This window comes from Emydura macquarii, unplaced genomic scaffold, assembly GCF_026122565.2.
Source record: "Emydura macquarii macquarii isolate MOO-44397 ecotype Brisbane River unplaced genomic scaffold, CSIRO-AGI_Emac_v2 contig_2825, whole genome shotgun sequence".
NCBI classification, from domain to species: Eukaryota; Metazoa; Chordata; order Testudines; family Chelidae; genus Emydura; species Emydura macquarii.
The window spans coordinates 3,750,520-3,770,127 of NW_027132962.1; the positions used below are offsets into that span (position 1 = coordinate 3,750,520).

A 19,608-nucleotide genomic window follows, 5' to 3' on the forward strand; every position below is an offset into this window, starting at 1 on the left:
AACTGAAACAAAAACTACTTTTATTTTTTTAAACTGATGACTCATTTACAGTGTAGGTCATTGATATTTCACCTTTCATGAGCTTTAACTGATGCATGTAGTCATATACTCACATACATTGTATTTATGAGTTATGTTAGCTCACACTCTTATTGGCCCTTTTATCATATGAAATAAAATCTCAACCTGGAAGAGAGAATCTTTTGGAATCTCACAGGCCTCCTTTCTGTTAAAAAGTGGCACGGACAAATCCTCTAACACCCAGGCCCTAGTTAACACCACACTAATAATATAATAGGCACTGGTACTAAAGTTTTAGGCCTTAGAATTTTTGCAGAGGACCATAGCAGTTACTTCAAGTTAAAACAAAAATATAAAATTGAAAAATGCCTCTTCAGGAGACTGTGCTTCATGTAGCACTTATAGCTGAAATATATTTTGTGAAAGAAAGACATGCTAATCTTAAACAGAATTTTTAAAGTTAGGAAACATGTTTGATAGTAATTGTATCCATGCCTTTATTTAAATGGTAAATCTTTTGTTCTGACCTTCTGTGCATACAGAAATGAAACAATACTCTCAAGCTTTATATACTACTTTTCTTAAGTGCAAATGTTTAATTTCTGAACATAGGCATTTCCTGTTGTCATTTCTCGATAATATTCTAAAGTGGACAGTGGCACACATTGGCTACATGCTCAGCTCCAAAGATTTTAAAAGATTTTGTTTAACATCTAAAAATGTAGTGATCTATATGAAGATCTATAGTAGATTGGGAATTTACTTAGAGGCAATTTTCTGCAGCTTATCAAGCTTAGGGCAAGATTGTGCCTGCCTTTCCGTGGTATAGCAGAACACAAGAATTTTCTGACCCCACTTTGCAGATCCTACATTAGGACAAGGTTACCTATATTGCACCTCTGGTGCCTGAGGGGAGTGGATAAGCTACTCAACAGCTATTCAGTGCAAGGAGCAACTGGGCAGGGAGCAAGCAGAATCATGAGTCTGCATCTCCCTACACACCAGGCAGAAGAGTTGGTTGGCTGACCAAGGGAAGTATGCTTCACCCTCTATAAAGATGCCCCATATTACAGCACTTTGAGAAATAGTTCAGTTTGGGATATGTTTATGAGCCATAGAAGCAGGTTGGTTAAACATGCTCTGTAGGTATAAGACACTATTGTGGTGGATTTACCATGAATGGAATCAGCTATTATGACAGTGTAGGACTGAGTGCATGATTAAGGCTGTTGCTTTCAGATATAAGTGTGTAACAGGGCCAGCCATCTCCTGCATACTGGCTAGAGGTCACTCTGCAATATCCTAATACCAGCATCTCTTCTCTTCAGTCCCATTTAATAACTCACCATCCACCAGTAATTAAAACATTCCCCACATGGTATCCCATTTATTGAGCCATACATACTAGCCTTCCAGGCCCCAACTCCAGTTCAGTCATGCTCTTCTTTTACATAGGGCATCCCCAGCCCTTCTTCCCAGAGTGAGGTCCTAGTTCAAAGTCTCCCAGACTGTACCTGGATGAAGCTCAGCCTTCCTCCTGAGAGAAGGCCCAAATCCTTCTCCTCAGGTTATGTCTATTCTCCAAGCCCTAGAGGACCCCTTACTGCATAGTCATTTACTAGATGAACAGAAAGCTTCCCCCCAGTAAATCCACACACTCAAGAGGCAGCAACTGGGTTGATAAAAGAATGCTTCCATTGTTGTAGTGATGCCTACAGTAGTACTTAAGGCAGCTTAACTACGTTTCTCAGAGATGTGAATTTGTAATACCCCTGAGCAACATTCCTAAGTTTTAGGTACAAATCAAATCTTAGTCAAGGTTTCTAGAAAGATCCTCCTACTCACAACAACTCATTTCTGTTATAGTTTCCCTACAGCAACTTTCACACACTATATCACTGCCTAAGTTCCTTTTCATTACAGCCTCCTGATGCCCTTTATATGGCAGTCATCCTGATCTCACCCAGGTGTGGCTCATTCTGTACCAGGATTGGCTAGTTCCTGCACTTAAAGGGTGAGTCATGCTATTACAAAGCCCAATTTTGATCCCTCTCTTCTATCTCTAATTTCCTGAAATATGCTGCCTTCTAGAAAAGAATGCTGGGCAGTGAGCTAGGTGTAATGCCAAAGTGCCTTTTTCTTTAGTGAATCTCTCATTGTTCATGAATTGTAGTTGTATAAGAACTTCCCCTGCCCTTTGGTTACTCCCCTCTTCATTCCTTTCTGGGCCTGATCCTTTAAATCAGGTAGAGCTAAGCAGCCGTACTTCTAAAGTGGCCATTTTGTAATTAACTGCTCTAGTTTCTATCTCCTCTTCTAGATAGTAAGTACCTGTTTTGTTTTCGTCTGACTTTTCCTTTCTTATTGCTGAAGTGATGATGTATTGTGCTAAAAATGGTTTAGGCTGCTCAGAAAGGGTTTTCTTGAGTTTATGGGAATTTGAAAAATCAGTTGTTTTTTGGGGGGTGGGGGGAGGATAGACTGGGGAAATAAATATCTCAAAAGTTATAAAACTTTAAATTTGTTTTCCATTCAGTAGTCCTGAACTAGATCTGATGCATAGGCTTGCCTTTATGTAAAACTGGGTTTCACTCTTATGGTTACAAATACCTGAACGTCTGAGATGTGTGCCAGGTCTTGCACTCATGATATAATTTTTTTTCATAGGGATTACAGAGCTTATAAACTGTGTGGATAAAGTTAGTGTTTGGAAACACTGTAAATCAAATAGTCCTTCCTGTAGGAGCTTAAAATCTCTACAACCATGACCTATGGTTTTGAGTTGAGGAACTGAACACCTCTGGTTCAAAGAACTTCAGCTCTACTGACTATGCTGGTTAATCCTGTAAATTCTATGAGTAGCACCACAGAGTCTATATAAAAATTTTTATACAACATAAACTTTATAGAGAACTGTTTGTTTACCAATGGATCTGCAAATAACTGTGTACCCCAGAATCTGCAGAAAAATGAGTAGGCACCAGTCTTTAGAAGAGTATTTAATTCCTGTTGTATGTGGTATATCAATAGTTAATTATAATATGGAACAAAAATTCAAAATGTGCATGATTAATTTTTTAAAAATGTTTGCGACAATGATGTCATAAAGAAAACCAACCAAGTCACTGACCCTGGAAGAAATGAGCTGCTCGTGCCAGCATTCCAGTTACCATCAGCAGACTCAGAAGAATCCATTATAATTAAAAGCATTAATTTCAAATAGAAATGGTTGCTTCTATAAAGCAAAGGTTACCTGCTAGCTTTCAGGTTAGAGCTCACTTGATAGTAGTTTTCTTTTGACGGTGATGCTTGTCAGTGTTAACTGACCTGGTGGCTGATTCATTAATTTGAATGTATGCTAATCATTTGATGAGCACCTCTAATGGTCATTGTATGACCATATGCCTTCAGGAATCAGTGGATATCTTTATCTTTAGTTTTTCTGTCAGTAAGATATATGTGTAGTACATATTTCCTATATCTGGACATTCTATCAGAGTAAAAATGTTTGTTTCCAAGTGGGTATTTCAGCAAGGAAACCCTTCTAACCTGTTTTGATACTGCTGTATATTAAACCCCACTGATCTATAATATTATTCTGAAGCTTGGCTTGTGAACTTGCTGTAGGCTTCTTGTCAAGTCGTTCAACTGCGAGATATTGTCATTTTCCATTTTCCTGTTCTAGTGTAATTTTACTCTAACTGATCCAAAGAAAATTGCTCAAGATACAGATAGTGAAGCTAAGGGTTTCTGAAAAAGCCATAGGAGAAAAGTTCACCTGAATTTGGTCCTAATAAAGACTAGCCGGTTGTGAGATGTTCTGGGTGGGAAGGGGCTGAAGTGCATAGAAATGAAGCAGACATTTCACCTCAACTTTTTACTAGCTAGTTGATATATCTTTCAATGCCGCTGGAGTCTCTTGTGTTCTCTCTCCTGGTCCCATCTGTATGTGTGTTTCACCTATGTATTTACTGAACAGAGAGAGTAGTTGAATGGATGAATAGTTTTGGATTAGATTTGTGCCTCAGTTGTAACATTTGGATTTGTATCGAAACTTTTTCTCAAAGGCATTGGAGAGAAAAGGTGGGTGAGGTAACATCTTTTATTGGGCCATCTTCTGTTTTCAAGACACACAGGTTGTCTCTCTCACTAACAACTTATCCCAATAAAAGATATTACTTCACCCACCTTGTACCTCTTTAATATCCTGGGAACAACACAGCTACAACTACACTGCATACATCAAAGGCATAGGATCATGCCATCATGCTATCTAGAATGTGAGACCATTCGGCAGACACCCCACACTAATGGTGTTTTCTATAATTAAATTTCACTAAGCCAGTGACAAATAGTGATTCAGGAGTTCACATATCTGTTTTACCACGGAGTCACAGATAGCCTGGGTGGTAAAATAGACTGAGGAGACTAACTGGACTTTGTGATAAAAGGTCACTTAAACCAAAAATCATACTCCATTAGGTTGCTCCAAGTCCCAAGAGACCAGTCACATACTCCAGATCAATTTATACGCTGGATCTTACACTGAAGACAATACTGATAGCCAATTATATAGTAAATTAACTAAAAGTTTATTAGCTAAGAAAATGGAGTGAATGTTATAGAGATGTTAAAGCAGGTAATATATATATATATATAGACTTATATATAAGTGAATCACAGTTTATAATTCCAAATGGTAGCAGAAAAGTAGCAATCTGCCAGTTTCCCAAAAGTCTCTTAGGGCTACCCAGAATAACTCTGGGGATCTCCATCTTCTTGTTGAGTTATTCTGTCTTATTAGAATCCAAAGAGTCCAGCGATACAGGATCTTTCCTTGAATGCATAATTTATGGTTTCTTCTCACAGAAAACAAGCTGACAGGCTCACTACCCACATGGACATTTCCTTTGACAGAGAGTCAGGAATGTGTTAGTCTTTGACCTCTGGTCATCACACACAATGACCACTTGCTTTGAAAGTTCTGCATTTGCATTCCACATGACTTCTGTGTTTGATGGGTTATTTAGTTACAGGACTACATACAATGTAAATGTTTGCTACTACATTATGATAAGATATGGACTGGAGGTTTTTTTCCCCCCCCTCTTTACTGAATAGGTTACCTCAAATGATCCCGTAATGTGGTATGTGTCTGGTCACATGGTGCTAGCTCTGTTTCCTTGTTTCAGCTGTTAAATTGCATTAAAAACATGAATCAAGTTCCTAATATTTCTTTTTCATGTAAGCAATTTCTGTAGATGTGGTCTGTATAATTGCAAATGGGAGGGCAGGTGTTCATGACTCAGTCTTCTGCTTACAATGTGGTCTGCCTTATGGAAGTTGGAGAACTCATGGTTTAGGTTCTGTATTAGTCAGTGGGTGCACAATTATTGCTATGTTTCAGTTACATACATCGTATTTCTCTCAAGATTTTGCCACAATATTCAATTATTGAGTAAGATTCCCAACTGTAGCTCCATTCATTCTAGTGTGAGGCATGGCCCTTGCTCTGGCTGCTTCCTATTGGACAAGTAGAGCAAAACAGTTAGGAATCTCCCTTTATGGATATTTATTGCATCTGCTCTTAGCTCCTGGAGAAGGGGTAGACCATGGGCATGCCCAGACCACACTATTGTCTAGTGATCCCTGATCAGTGGAACAGCCCCAAGGGGATCATTCATGCTGGTGTAATTTAGAGGAGCCCTGGCAGCAGATCAAACCTGGCTACAGCAGATTCCAATGTCAGAAAAGTGGAAAAATTGTGGCTTAAGACATTTTGCTTCCCTCCTCTCCCACCTCTCCCATTTCACCAAATGCCTCACTGCTGAACCTAAGAATGAGGGTCCTAGAATTTAAGGCTGGAAGGGACTTCAAGAGGTCATCTCATCCAGCCTCCTACATTGAGGCAGGATTAAATATATCCCGGTCATCCCAGACAGGTGTCTGTCATTCTGTCTAACATTCTCTTAAAACCTCCAGCGATTGGGATTGCACCATCTCCGAAGGTAACCATTTCCAGTTCTTGAATAATTGAACCCTGAATATGTCCCTTAACTCCTACAAATTATATCACTTAAAGCAATCTAATGTTAGATGGTGGCATAAAGTGGTTCATTATATTTATGTAGAAAGAGTAAATAAACTCTAGAAAGTGTGGTTATAGTCCCCATCGCAGTCCCCTCCCAAAGATCAGGCACTTTAGTTTTTTATTTAATGATTCTTAATGCCCCTAGGGGGCTATTTTCCCCCTAACAACTATTGTAAACCCCCGCCATATTTCAATGTTTTAATTAGTTAAGGATCCTAATAAAATCTGATTAATAAAACATTTTAGATTAACTGTAAAAGCAGATCTGTAGAAGCAGATCTGTTGTACTTTTTGTGAAAGTATATTTCCTTAGGTTAAAAATACCCTGAATGCTGCCAATTTGTGAAAATTCATGCCATATTTATTTGTAGCATCTTGAATTGCAACTTAATCACATAGGGACTCATTATTAATTATTATTATTATTGGTGCTAGTTTGACTTCAATCAATGGGATTCGATCCGGATGTAAAATGGTACAGAAATTGGCCCCAAATATTTAACATTTAAGATATAGACAGTTTAATATAAAATAAGACCTTTGACAATGAATCACATTCGTATTGGTTGGTAGTTCAGATAATGTTTTGTTTGTCTTAGTAGTTTAGTTATTATACTGCATGCAAATATTGAAACAAAGTAAGTTCAGTGGCTAAGGCTGCTGGATTGTGATCCCTGAGTTCTATTATTGACTCTGCTACTGACTATATGTGAGCTTGAGTAAGTCACCTGACAGCCCTGTGCCTCAGCTTTCTATCCTTAGAATGGGGATAAGGACCCTTATTTATCTTTGAAAAATGCTTTGTGGGCCAGGGGTTACAGAAGAGCTATAGAAGTGCAAAGTAATATGAACAGCAAAATGCTGAAGTTAGAGATCTGGGCTCATCTTTAGATATGAGACTTAACTGAGCTCTGAGTCCCTGGGCAGCATATGGACCAACATGGCAGACGCAGAAAAGAACAAATCCATTCATATTCAACAGTGGGGCCCTACAGGGGGTGAGTAGTTTATATTCAGTATGCTTGCCTGGCCAGGGCCAGAGGGAAGTGGACAGAGAATAGCCACACTCCTGTGTCATGCTCCAATTCCCAAAAGTGCAGCCATTCTACACAAAATGATAGTGTTTCTTTTCTTTTCTTTTCTTTTCTTTTCTTTTCGATTTCTCTTTCTACTGCATTCACTTCTATTCATATCAGATTGTGGGACCCTTTCTCATTTATTCAGTTTCTTCACTCAAGCAGTCCCATTGTCTTCAAGTGCTACTTGACATAAGTAAAATTTCCAAAACTGGCTTTTTAGCTTTTTTCCCCTACTCTGTTATATTTTTCTCTGTTCTTATTTGACGCATTTTTCCTTTCTTTATATATTTATTTTCTCTCCTGTGACCCAGACATTAACAATTTCACTGAACCTTGCTTTGTGTGTCACACTTGTTCTGTTCCATCCACTTAAAGCTATCTGATATCCCCTTATTATACCTGTAACTATTGAGATAGGAACAGGAGGCATGGCAAAGAACTGTGATCTCTGAAAGGAAGCTGAAACATGGATTGGGCAGCTGAAAGAGGGATTGTTGGTACATGCATAGATAGGTTTGAATAGGCTTGTTTGTCCAAATAGCAACAGAGTCCCCAGGCAATGACTTTCTAATTTAACTGAGAGTCACAAAACTACCTTCTCCTAAGTTATGTCTATTATGGCTGACACTTTCAAAGCTGGCGTGGGGATTTAGCCACACAACGCCCATTCACTTCAATGGGATCTCTAAATTCCTTAGTTAGCTTTGAAAATTCATCTTTTGTCTTCTGTGTTAAATTTTGCTTCTACTCCCCCCAATGCAATTCTATTGTTAATATTCTGAAATATCGTCAAGGCAACCGGATTGTGCAAATGTATCAGAAGGCACAGTTGGTATACGAATAATAAAAGAAAAATGGTCCTTTAGCTGCATGGTGGACTAATGCTATACTGCATAACTTCCTGAATTTGAAGTCAGGTAATATATTCCAGAATTTTGCCTAGGTGGGAAAAAAATCAGAATTAATCGGCTGGAATGTAGTTGTTGGCTGAGGGTCAGAGAACATATGTTTCGATTCAGGTATGGCACTTTATTTCTCCAAAGGCGCAAACTGGAGAACCTTACTGCAAAATAAATTATAGAATGAAAGAAAAAAAAATTACAAATATTGCTGCGACTCTCACATTAAATTCAGACTCTTTTTAGAGACCTTTCTGGGCATCATTTCACTTGTTTCCCTCCCCCTTGCTACTTATATAAAAATATTAGCAGGTGCAGTGGTGCCCATTTCATTCAGCTAGAAAGAAAGTGTTGCTGAGGTCTGATAAAATCCAAATTATCTAACCCAAAAGCAAGGGAAACGGGGCTGTGAGCACATAAAAGAATCTCTCCCCCCTTTTTTTAATGTGAGACCATTTTTACCATCCTGTTCTGAACAGAAAATTTACACACACTGCTTTCTCAAAATTATCCCCTTCAAGGGGTTTGTCTTTATCTGTAATTCACAACTACCTGCAAGATTGAAGTTTATATTTTGTTTTGAACAGTGTTTCTTGGTCTTAGATGCCTCTGCTCAGAAAGCCATTCCCACTGACCTTATATTGGTCTGGCATTAATAAGCTGAATGAGCCACACTGAGCCAGTATCTCTCTGCTAGATTCTAAAACCTGCTGACTCGATGGGCCACCAGAAAAGTTCAACCTTGGATTTTAAAAGGGGTTCGTTTTATTTGTGTTAGACATTTTAATTCTGAAAAAGAGGTTCCATTCAGCTGGGATGACATTTTTGGTTGTATGCCTAAACTGGATTTTATTTAACCTGAACCCCTTAGCACTACACAACAAACCTAGGAAATGCTCAGCATGGAATGCATTAAATTGGCAAGTACTTTGCATTCTTAAGGGCACTACACAAAAGATACGGAATGCTGTTGTCGCCATGGTGTTATGTAAACCACCTTTTGCTTAATGGCTAAGCCAGAAAAGAGGCCTTATGACAAGGCCAAATCCATTCTTCATTGGGGTGCCCTCCAGAAACACTGTAAAAAATAAAAAGCTGGCTAAGGCAACAATAAAATGGCATTTTTTCCATTCTACACCTGAATACGCAACCATCAATGCTACTGCTATGGGGTCACAAGCCACTGAGACACTTTTACTTTCAAGACAAACCATTACAATATTGTTTAAAAAAACAAACAAACCACAATAACCGGGGATAATCATACTGACCTCCTTTATAACATGCTTTGAAATCTATCGATGAACCTAGCTACATAAGAGCTAGTTGTTACTATAACTGATTGTTGCTGGTAATATATATTTAACTATTTTCTTTTTGTGTCCTATTGATATGTGAGGGAATAAATGTTGGAACATTGTCTGTTTTTTTTAATTCATAAAAGGCAGCATGCCTCTTGCACATGTGACTGTCCTTCCTAGTTTTTGATGGTAGATATTAAGCAACCTTTTCTTGGTTGCATGCTATACACAAGGCAGGTGTATTGTTTGCATTCATTTCTCTAGTTGCTTCTGATCTTGACTTGTTCCACCCTTAAGACGCAACCATATTCTATATAAGATAATAGAGCCGCAACAGGGATTCACACTATGCCTTGAAGTGGCATGACTTCACTGCGTGGTGGTGATGACACGACTCATTTTAGCAAATCTTTCATATCCAAATTGAGTGATCTATAATTGTACCTAGACATCTGTTACCTTCAAAATGTGGCTTGTACCTAATCCCGGTTGACTGATTTATAGCAATGTATTAATAGTACAAAATATATATTTATATAAAACAGAAGCCATGATTTACTAACTGGACTCCATTACCATAATACAATTCTTATAATATCCTTAATTTAAGATACACAGGGCACACTTAAAATAAAGTGTTGAGATTTGTCATAGTTGATTGTCTGGCAAAGGAGGAGAGAGAAATGTAATCTATTCTAGATTTGGAGTGTTGCATATACAACATTTTATATATACACCATTCCTCTTTTGTGCTAAGTCAGCAGCTCAGGCATGCCTACAGACAATCTGTTGACTTACATTGCCTCTTTGATTAACATAACAGGGATTTTTTCACAGCAGGGCTGGCTGGTATGCTTAAACAAAGTCTGATACATTTGTGGGTTTCCAGAAATGGTCTTTTGGAATGGTGTGCAGTAGCTTCTCCTGACCCTGTTCCGAACAGTCCATGTTTTACCCCTTTTGGCGTATTGGCTTTATCTACAAAAAGAATTTAAAAATGAAATGTCACAAAATCCAGTTCAAGCCTTGTCCACAAGTATGAATTCTCCCAGGTTTCCACTGTGATGACTGTTCAACTCACTCTCAGGGTCCTCTTTCTCCACAGAGCCATTTCCACCTTCTGTGTGATAGCACATTATCATTATCTCAATCTGCCGCAACGAATCAGCAGAACTCCTCTCTCCTTTCCTCAGAGGGAAAAATATCTATAAACTGGGTGGTGTGCTCTAGAAAAACACTGTCAGGTAGTTAGAATTACCTCTTCTTAATTGGGCCTTGCCTGCTGACTGAAAGCACAACCACAGGAATTCAGCTGGGCAGTAAAAGTGAATGAAAAGACTCCTAGTGATTTTTGCTGGGAACAGGCCAGATCCCTAGAACTGATGAGGAGGTAGGGAGTATCTTATGTTGTGTTTGTGAGTAGGTTTTAGTGTGTCCTTTCACCCTATTTGCTGCCTCTGCTACAAGGGAAAAGTTTGACTCCTTCTTTCTCAAAACCAAAGAACCTGCATAATACATTCTTAGTGAATTCATAGTTACTATTTATCATTACTTTCTGATTGGCCAAACACCCCTCTTTAGGGTTATTTGGAAAGCTAATATTTTTGTCTATGACCTCTTAAAAGGAAAGACAAGCTAAAGCAAAATAGCTGAAATCTTCTGTGCAATATTCTGCCCTTCTCCGTGTTCCAACAACAACAAAATAAAAGCCTTGAGTAAGCAGAAACAAACTACAGAGCTATGTCAAGCTAAAAGTAACTTGCAACAGAGCATACCTTCAGAAGCACACAAATCATATTGTTTTATCCATCAATGGATAGGATTTAAAAAGAGAAGCAGAAATGATCCGACACCTTGTGTCAGGCAAAGTTCATAGTAGTTCACTAAGGTTAGTAACAGTTATGATTGCTGACACAGACCTGACTTTATACAGTACAGTCATGAGCCCTATCAGGCATCACACAATCTGACCGTCCGGGGCAACTCCAGAGTCATCCAAAAATTGCCTGTGAAATCCATCTAGGACTCTCACACAGACAAACAAAAGAATACTGTGTGTGCCATGGGAGGGCATTCTGATTAGTAGAAAAAGGTCCTGCTTAGTAACTTTCTGTGGTTGACTATATCTGCATTAGTGATGGGGGAAAAAGTAGATATGGTGGAAAACCGTGAGGCAATATCTAAAAAATAATCAACTATTTGGGGCAAAGAGTATTTTTCCTCCCTGTGTTTGTACAGCTGCTAGGACAATTAGGTCCTGATCTCTGACTTGGGTTACTAGGCAATATATCTAATGTATTGTAAGAATAGTTTGATATGGGAATAGAAAATATGGTTACAATATCTGATTAGACTTGACAGTATCTGACCAAAGACACTTTATAGAAGATCCAAATGGGTTTCAGATTTATCATGCTTAACTCAAAACTCATTGTTTCCATTCACTCATGCTGTTTTCTGAGTATCATTGGTACAAAGTAAATGTCTTAATATTTGACTCCTCCCACTCATAATCCTATGCCCCTTGCTTGGTATTGCTAAGGCACTCCACTAGCTCTGAGTGCACTGATATTTTTTTTTAGGTTCAGTTTCCTGTCACTGTGCTTCATGGGATATGTGTTGTAATATTCACTCTGCAGTGTATGAAACCCTGCAACCCTTTGAATTTACCAGGAGGAAATTGGAAATGTATTTAATGAATGCATTTAATGAATTTTTCGCTACTTATACAAATGCAGTATTCCCTCAGAAAAAGTCACTTATGCTTTGTGTAACTTGATTTGTGTTACATTGCTTAGGGATATGGCTGTAAAATATATAAGAAAGAAAGTCCTTGAATTTCTTCTGCTTCAGTTGCAACTCTATTAATAGAATGGGCCGAGAATTGTAATGCTTCATTGCTTTTGGCTGATGGAGAGGAATACAAGGACCTTCCTACTTTCAAAGTGGCTTTGAAATAGTGTTACCAGCAACAAGGCATCAGAGGAGTTCAGCACTGTGAAGAAAAAATGGCATTTTTTTTAAAACCAAAAAAAAGTGCAACTTTTCCCTTTTACTTTATCAGCAGAAAACTTGGTTAACTGGCTCTGTCACTCTCCCTCCCCAGGTTTCACAGCTTCTAAATGATTGGTGTCATAAAGATCTACTAATGAACATAAAATGTAATAGTAAAAGCTCTCTGGTAATAGGTTGATTAAAGTGGACAGTGCATGGCCTTGCAGAATAATCACAATCAGTTTCTCGTCCAAGAGGAAATGAATAAACAAACAGCTGATTACGTGATTATATAAGATTGCCAGTAATTTCACAGCAGCTGACTCTCCAGTCTACCTGAAATGTTTGGCCTGACCTTGGCAAGAGTTTATACAGTGATATTCCTGTGGATTACTGACATCCTGCAGTTTTCCCATTAAGACAAATTAGAGAGCCTTGACCATTGCAATTTGCATCATAAAGTCCATTATGATTTCCCTAACGGTAATTCTGTATGTTCCTTATTACAAGAGATCTAGAATAGCTGAGAGAGAATTGTCCTGCAGTATCATTGTCAAACCTCACCCATTTGTGTCCAATATTGTTACATTTTCAAAGTGGCACAATAGCGATTAAGCCATGTGAGTTCCATTAATATCAGTAGGAAAGGAATGATTAAATATTCACACACCACTTTGAAAAAGAATTATCACAACCATTATCTTGCGCTGAAACAATGCATAAATGTACAAAGATTTGCAGTCACTTTAACAAAGCCTCTCTGGTTGCCCCTAAAGAAGAAAACTATCTTGTTTATAACCAGACAGCTAAATAGACACTTGCACAAATGATTGAAATGTGAATGGTAACTATAATTAACAAATTAACTATAATTAACAAATGGTCATAACTGTGTAGCATTTCTCAGAATAGAATTTAAAATGATTCATTGACACATTTCTCCTTTCTTTCCTTACGGAAGATATACATTTCTGAATTTGTTGATATAATGCTAACCTGAAAAGAATCTTTTCACATTGCCAGTCTAATGTAGCACTATTTGATTTAATTCTGTGTGGTTTTTGTAGCAACATCATAGCTGGTGTCAGCAGAAGGGAATGCACAGTTTAGGGAGCCAGCATAGCCAGCAGAGGGAGCTGATGTATTGTTTTTGGTGTGACTCACAAAAAACAAAGAGGTTTATTTTTAAAATTGTTTGAAGAAGTGGAATTATTTGAATGAGACTGAATATGCATGAGTGTGTGGTACTGCAGGAAGGTTTGATCAACATAAGTTTTGGATTACTGCAGTGTGAGTGAGTTCTGCAAGTTTTAACAAATAAGTGGTGATTTGTACCCTTTGGTACATTCTGTATAGTTATTTATTTACTTACATCAACAAACCTAAAAAAAGGAACATCTCAATTAAAAAAAGAAAAAAACTCAGAGTGCCTTTAACAATTCAGATTCCAGGTGCTTTACGACGCTGCCATAAGTAGATCTCTCTGAAGTAATCTAATTTTGAAGTGATAAATGCATAATAGTGAGGTTTGCATTGAAAGGGGAAAAGCTGCAACCCTCTATCCAGATGCAAATGGAAACAGTCTGCCACTTAATGCCCTGGTAATAATTGGGAATCTTACCAGACTATCAAATTGCAAACTTAATCAACCTATGTGTTATGAAGCAACACTACTCTTAGAATGTTTTCAAATTTATTTGGGTGGCTTCTTGTATCCTTCCACCTGAAAAGGCAACTGACTAAATTGCCATAACTCCAGTACTTCAAAAACATCCTCTAACAGTTTTTTAATTTTTTTTTAAGAAGTCAGTTTTAAAGTCAGGTTTCTCTTGTCTTTTCAGGGTAAGAAGTGGGTCCCATGTATCTGGGAATTTCACTTCCTGTTTCATTTGCAATAAGTGATGAGGCAGGCAGAGTTACAGGAAAGAGATTTTTATTGGGCATGCATAGAAAACAATGCTACATGCTGAGATGCCATTTGTTCAGTATCAGCCACCTTGCAGGCCACACCACCTTGCATTCCCCAAGCTCCTGGAGTCATACCACACATCTCTTGAAACCTGCCCTTTTTCTCAGTTCTTCCCTGTCATAGTACACTTCCCAAAGCATAAAGCCCCTGTGTATAGCCTGACAAAGCTATGAGGCATCTGAGTTTTCAAGTTGTTGTATTTTTAAATGTAGAAAGCCTGTCACTGGTCTTGGGCTGAATCTTTCCTGTACTGAGTTTCAGGTAGATGTAATTTTGGAGTGAAAATTTCACATTTTTGGGAGGAGGAGGAGGAAGCTTTCTCTGACAGTCTGGTAGTTACTTATTTTAAAAAATTAAAAGTAGCTGTTTGAAGCTGCTTAGGCATTTGGTATTTTAAAAAAACTTCCAGAGAGGTGGTTTAATTGGCCAAGGATCACAGGAAGATCATCAGAGTTGCATGGTAATCATGTCCACCCATGTGGTATTTGAACACATTTGTATGCAAGTTTTCATTCTTCCCTCATTAAAACAACTGAATGGCCACAATATGGCCTAAAATGGAAGAACTCTAGTAGCTTGTGATACAGCAAAGTGAAATCTCTAACCCCCAAACAGAATGATTTTTCTTTATTCTGACAGGTATCTGTAAAACATCACAAAGATACTTCATATTATTCATTTACCTTGCAAGAGGAATTAATTTTCAAATTAAAACCAATCCAGCTGAGATTTCAATTCTAATCAAAGAATTACATGCCTTTTCAGAAGAGGCAAGACTCCAGAGATTTCTATATTCTGTTGTAATTGCAATTACTTAATTGTCCATCAGTGAAAGCTGAACAAAAATGATAAAGAACAAAATGATTCAATTGTTACAATCATTAGGAAGACTAACTTGGACCAATCCCCCAATGTAAATGGAGCTATATTTTAATAAAGGTCTCAATAAATCAAATCAATAACAATGCAAATGCAATAATTAATGGAAAATCATGGATTCTTACCTGACCCACCTCAACTTTGGTCAAAATTGGTCTAGGAATTTAAAAATTTTTTTTGTCTCTTGTGAGTTTTCATTTTCTTGCTAAATACTAATGATCCAGCAGAAGAGATTGTTGAATATTTTTTGACAGAACTGTTTTCCACTGGAGCATGTCAATTCTGTTGACAGTTGCAAAAAAAACTAGATAGGTAGTCCCTGAGTTCCTTGGGATCTCTGGTTTCTTGGTAGCCCACTTAACAGCTGGGTGAGCTGCCTGGCTCCTTAAGTGGTCAGATGGCTGTCTCCCTGGGGAGCCAGCCAGCCAGCCTGCCTGCCTGCCTGCCTGCCAGCCAGCCAGTTAGAGATAAGCTAGCTCTCCAGCTAGCTTGCCAGCCTGGAAATTTTCAAAATATTCCATGTTAGTTCTTCTAAAATGGCATTAAGTTTTGTGTGGGACAGATTTTCTTCACACTTCCAGTTTGCTCTGACTTTGAACAGCAAATGGAAATTCCAGTTCCTGCACAGCTATAGTCAGCAATAACACGAAAACAAACTCTTCTAATATTTTAGCACTTCTGACTTCAGCCCCAGCTGGAATCAGGAAGTGCAGAGGTACGTAAAAATATGAACTAAGATATTAACTAAACTGTTCAACCCAGTGCCTCTGAGGTTGGTATTTGCATTGATTTCACAACCAATCTACTATACTGGGATATGTTTCTAATCTAAATTTAGCTTCCAGGACTTCTTTCCAACAGCTCCCCTTGGTACCAACTTGTAGCATGCATAGCCAGCAAGCAAACCAGGAGCTGTCTGTTTGAAAAGCAGGATTTGAAAGATGTAGCTAAACTGAAAACAATCCCAGGAGGCACAGTAGACCTGCAGGGTGGGAAGCAGAAAAATCAGAGCATGACCTCTAATATTGTTTACATTATTTACTTTTAATAGTTGTGTCCTTGGGGTTGGAGTGTGGCTAAAAAGACTGGAGGGACTGCATCTTTGGCATGCTGATGGAAGAAAGGAGAAAAAGGATGAAGGGTGAAGAAGAAAAACTAAAGGTGGGAGGGACGAGGAAAGAGGAAGACGCAGAAGAGGCTTTACTATGGATGTAGGTAAAGAACTTAGGGGTCATGGTGGATAACCGGCTGAGCATGAGCTCCGAGTGAGATGCTGTGGCTAAGAGTGCTAACATGATCTTTAGCTATTCAAGCAGTGGAATATTGACTAGGAATAGGATGAAGGTATTGCCTTTGTATATGACATTAGTGAGACCATTACTGGAATATAGTGTCTAGTTCTGGGGTCCATGGCTCAAAGAAAAGTTCAGAGAAGAGCTACAGAAATAATTCAAGATCTGAAAAACCTGCCTTTATAGTGAGAGATTCAGGAAGCTCCATCTATTTAACTTAACAAAAAGAAGGTTAAAAGGTGACTTGATTATGCTCTATAAGTATGTAGATGGAGAGAAGATTTCTAATCATAGAGGGATTTAATCTAGCAGACACAGGCATAAAAGAGCCAATGCCTGGGAATCTGAAGTTGGATAAATTGAGACTAGAAATAGGTACAATGATGTTAACGGTAATTACCCATTCAAACAACTTACCAAAAGATGTGGTGGATTCTCTATCATATGAAGTCTCTAAATCAAGACTGGATGTCTTTTTATAAAAGATATGCTATGGCTCAACCTGAAGTAACGGTCTTAATGCAGGAAATGCTGGGTGAAACTGTGTGTTATGCAGGATGTCAGACTGGGTGATTATAATGGTCCATTCTAGCTTGCTTTTGTTTTGGAAATGTCCCTATTTCTTCCTCTTGGCAATCCTACTCCCATCTCCACCTTTTTCAACTCCCCCACCACTGCACAACAAAAGTTATCTCCATCCTTTTCCTATTTGCTACCATGCAATCACTGCTATTTACCTTCCAATCCACCGCACAACCCACCTAACTGACTTTCACTCAGCACAGTCAATAGAAGCATCAACCCTCTTTTCTTTGTCGTCATAAAAGAGTTACTCAAATTATTTTTTCAAATCTCACCCTAAAGCCCATTTCTCAATAAACTATTACTTCTAATTACCTGTAACTGTAACTTGCTAAGACACTACCAGCATTTGAGAAACGCTTGTGAAATCCTTAGCTACTCATTAGATTTAGAACAAAAAATTTGATAATTTATATGTTTTGAAATGCATTTACCAAACTCTTATTAAGCATTGACTTCAACTGCTTAGACAAAATAGAAATGCTTATTTGAGATACATACTGAAGACAGCTTGAGAAACAGCCAATAAGTAGTTTAGAACAGTAGCAAGTGCTAGTTTCTGCCTTATGATCTTTAGTTCTGTCTATACTGATGTTTTTTTCACCTTGCAGAATATAAAACAACCTTTAAATAAGGAAGAAATAGTTTCATTTTGGAAAGCAAATGTTTGGTCAAAAGCTGAAACCTCTAAGTAATAAACTCTCTCTCTTTAGAGAAAGAAGAATGAAAAAATCAGTTGTATCCTATACTCTAACAGAAGAAAAATAACTCTGACTGGTTAGAGAAATGGTAGTGCTTAAGTTAGCCTGTTACATTTTTCTGCTTAATGTTTGCCATTTCACACCTATACTTTGCCATAAAAGACTCTCCAGAGGGTCAAATTCTGATGACTTTACTAACATAAATAGTTCCGTCGATTCCAGTAGAATTACCTCCCATTGACTAGTCAAAAGACTACAAGCAGATTTTGGCTCAGAGTCAGTAAGCAGCAGCTGGTAAAACTCTGCCCAGATGTGTGCTCTAAAGAGCTCCTTAGACTGGTTCTCAGAATCAGCAGCTGGAAGAGAGCAGCCAATATACTTAGTGCCTTTTGCTGCCTGGCTATTAATTGCTACTGCACATTTGCTCAGTTAATAAAATACTAGCAAAAGCATTGATGGTTGTGAGGATGTTTTTATTATTTTTTTTACCTTTCATATTTGGCAGATGTTGGTTGAAAACAATTAGGCAACAAGCCAAAAGACTAAAAACTTCTACAATAAATTACAATACAATTTAAATGAGAAAATTTACATTAGCCATCTTTCAGAATAATTATCAAACAATTACCTAATAATGAAGCTTCTAACAGATGGTCAGAAAGTTTAAAATATATTGGATCATGGTTAATCGGCAAACTTAATGTGCATGGTACTTGTGGCAATCAATCTATTCTCTTGCTATAGAACACTGTGGAAGTCTCCAGGATCAGATGAACATTAGTGATTCTCCAGTCTCTTCCTCTATTTGGGGTGATCTTGGCGTTCAGGTTTTTTGTGTGAAAGACTTCTAAACTTGTAGCTGTATTGCATTTTAAATTTGCCACTTAGTGTAATTCTAGTCATGTCACTTTAAAAACACTCTAGCACAACTTCAGGTCTCATTATCATTATGTTTCACATTCAATTATTGTATGAGTACAAAATTACTCCCTGTTGGTTGTCATTCTAGGTGGTTATAGCTACTGCTTGTTTTATAGTTAACCCCTTATGAAATTTCAGCTAAAAAGTAAGAATACACATCTGTTATTGCCAGATTATATGTACACTACCATATATACACAAACCAACGGTGAAATTATGTAATGCTTTGTGTTTTAATTTCCACCTGCAGAATCAGATGCTATTCACCTGACTGAAGTGAGTAGTTCTATTGACTTCAGTAGGTCTACTTGGATGAGTAAAATGAGGAGGATCCAACCAAAATGTTTACTGGACTAAATAGGCTACACCTGACTATCGTCTCGATCATTTGGGCCAAATGCTGTCCTCTGTGAACCCTTGTCATCCCACTAAGGCCAATGCAGTAATATGGTCGTAACTGGAAGCAGAACACATTCCTTTATCTCTTGTATGCTAGAGTTTGGACTTGAAATGTTTTATATTGTGTATAACTAACAGACAATTTGTATTTAAGTCTGATCCTATGCTTCAAAGCCAATAGGAGTTTTGCCTGAGTAAAGAGTTCAGCATTGAGCCCTCTTAATGAGAACTGTTCATGTTCTGCATCATAACAGAAACAATAGAAATATATGAGGCATTTTGGGGGGAAAACTACAAAGATTTTATTTCCTAAAATGTAAACGGGGGTTCAATCCAGCCTCAGTAGCATTTAAATGGGGGTGGGAAATGTGGTTTTGGTTTTCTATTTTACTTTTAGGGCAATGGATGGGAATGACTGAATAGATATTTTCCAATTTTAGATTTTATGGTTCGATACTTAATGGTAAACAGTGTCAGCTT

At 37.9% G+C, this 19,608-nt stretch overlaps 1 long non-coding RNA gene across 2 annotated transcripts; it reads left to right on the plus strand.

Annotated features, from left to right (window-relative positions):
- Window positions 1-2,138: 2,138 nt before the first annotated feature.
- Window positions 2,139-19,341, plus strand: LOC137166282 (uncharacterized). Of its 2 annotated transcripts, none has more exons than XR_010923625.1 (3): window positions 2,139-2,344; window positions 16,285-16,448; window positions 18,980-19,341. It is a non-coding gene; the product is annotated as an uncharacterized lncRNA (long non-coding RNA). The 2 variants fall into 2 exon arrangements; XR_010923626.1 differs by having other exon boundaries at window positions 16,285-16,444.
- Window positions 19,342-19,608: the final 267 nt, after the last annotated feature.